Source organism: Lynx canadensis, chromosome B1 (genome assembly GCF_007474595.2).
Source record: "Lynx canadensis isolate LIC74 chromosome B1, mLynCan4.pri.v2, whole genome shotgun sequence".
In the NCBI taxonomy this organism is placed as follows: domain Eukaryota; kingdom Metazoa; phylum Chordata; class Mammalia; order Carnivora; family Felidae; genus Lynx; species Lynx canadensis.
The window spans coordinates 194256807-194259289 of record NC_044306.2 but is presented as its reverse complement, the minus strand read 5'-3'; positions in this window follow the sequence as shown (position 1 = coordinate 194259289).

The following is a 2483-nucleotide window of genomic DNA, read 5'->3' as shown; positions in this document are numbered from 1 at the left end:
CCATGTGGGGAGTCACTCGAGGGGCTCTGAAGACTCTCCCACCCATGGCCATCAGGTGAGTAAATTCAACAACTGGGCCCAGTCTACAAGTAGGAAGAGACCCCTGGGGATGGGTGGGCTTTCTTGAGTGCCTCTATGGACCAGGCAGGCATCGTATCCAGTGCCTTGCATTATCTCTAGCTGTCAGAAGGACTCTAGGTCACGAGGTGTTTATAGACGAAGAACACAAACTTTGGCGGTATTTGGTAACTTAATTGGCAACGATCAATTGAGAACGATTTCTTGTTAATAACCTGGTATTTCTGTGTCAAGGACTGTGCTAGCGATTCAGAGAGGTAAAGAAGGCAGATGTGATTCCTAGTTCCATGGAACTCACAGCCCAGCTGATGAGACATTCAATGATTCTGTGAACCCTCCTCCTCTGCCACATCCTGTTCATTATATTCCATGTATGAGAAGCACCATCATCACTGCAGTTACCTCTAATTCAGCACCTCTCGTAAATTGTCACCAAGTAATTTTATAGACACTATCTCATATACTTCTTAGAACATTCAGAAGGAGAGGTATTATTGTTCACTGATGTCCTCTAAGTGCCTAGCTTAGTGTTTGGCACACTGCAGGGGACACTTTTAATTGAATAAATTTCCATTTTACAGATGAGGTTCATGGGGGTTTTGCCCCTGCCGATGGGGAACACGAAGCTGGAATCCAAGGAGTGAGCGTGTTTTGTTCCTTCTTAAAGGAAAATACCGGCTCTTTGCTTTCCCCTTTTCCCCTCACCCTCTTCCCCAAATGACATTTCTTGTTTTGTCTTCCAGTGTGTTCTGAGCCAATCAGCATGCATTTGACTTTTAAAAAAATCTTTTTATCTTTTTTTTTTTTTTTTAATTCAAGTTAGTTAACATACAGTGTAGTCTTGGCTTTAGGAGTAGAACCCAGTGATTCATCACTTACACACAACACCCAGTGCTCATCCCAACAAGTGCCCTCCTTAATACTCATCACCCATTTAACCCATCCCCCCCAATCCCCTCCATAAACCCTCAGTTTGTTCTCCATATTTAAGAGTCTCTTAAGGTTTGCCTCCCTCTCTGTTTTTATCTTATTTTTCTTTCCCTTCCCCTTTGTTCATCTGTTGAGTTTCTCAAATTCCACATACGAGTGAAATCATATAATATTTATGTTTCTCTGACTGACTTATTTTACTTAGCAATATACCCTCTAATTCCATCCATGTTGTTGCAAATGGCAAGATTTCATTCTTTTATATTGCCGAGTAGTATTCCACTGTGTGTGCGTGCGTGCGTGTGTGTGTGTATATATACACACACATCTTCTATGTGACTTTCTTGGTTGATGCAGCCAACTGCGGGCCCAAAATAGTCCTATTGCCAGATAGGAGGGATTAACTTTGGAGGACATGGTCTTTGAGACCTCGCCCAAGTGAAGCAAGAATCTCTTCCTCAGCTCTTTTTGCAAGTGGCCAAACCTTTAGTTGTTCTGGGAGAGAAATTCAACTGGAAACCAAAAGACATGCCTTGAGAAAGAAACAGACTCCTCCCACCTCCACCCCCCTCAAGATAAAAAGTGAAATAACACACATCACAGTAGACTCTTACAAGCCAAATTAAACGAGCTAATAAACACCAGTGCTGTTCAAATGTTCAATTCATCTAAACATAAAGATTGCTGGTTTCCAGCCTGTCTGGCCCTAGTCCAACAACTCTCACTAGAGGCCTTCATTCAGCCTGATAGGGTTGGGGGTTTTGTTTATGGGTATGTGTCTTTTAAGTATATCTGGAAAATTTCCTCACTGAAGACCGTTATGTTGCTCAAGGTGCCTTGAATTCTGTTGGATGAGTTCACGTTTTGAACCTTAGCCTCCTGCAAGTTGCAGAGAGAAGCATCTTTTCTTATGCTCTTATAGTGCTGAATATCCACCCAGCAATCCACTCAGTCATTCATTCACTCCTCAAGCACTGAATGAGCACAGCCACATGACAGACAATGTGCCTGACACAGCAGATATGAGCTCCCATCTAGCAGTGGGGTTTGGGGGTCTGGACAAATAATCAGGCAAGGAGTGTAAAGGGTGGTTGGCCCTGGTCCCTCCAGGTCTGGGCTCCATCAGTGATCTCTCTTCTCACGTGTGATCAGCTTCTCCCTCTTCTCTGCTTCTCCTTCTCTACCAGTTCTTTTTAAAAGCCTATTTCATATCATAAAGCTCCACACTGAGCTGGTGGTCCTTCTAGGTATCATTCTACTTTTCTCCCTCCTCATTCAGACTTGTAAGCAGAAGAATCTACATTCTCAGTGTCCACCTCGTCCTCTTCACTTCATTCCTCAACCCATGGCAATCCATTCACCAACTTCAGTCATTACTGCTCTTTTGTTGTTGTTATGGTTGTTTAGCTTTTATTTCATGATCATACACTTCGCTCTGCAATCCAACTGAACTTGGAGGGGAGTGAGGAAAACAA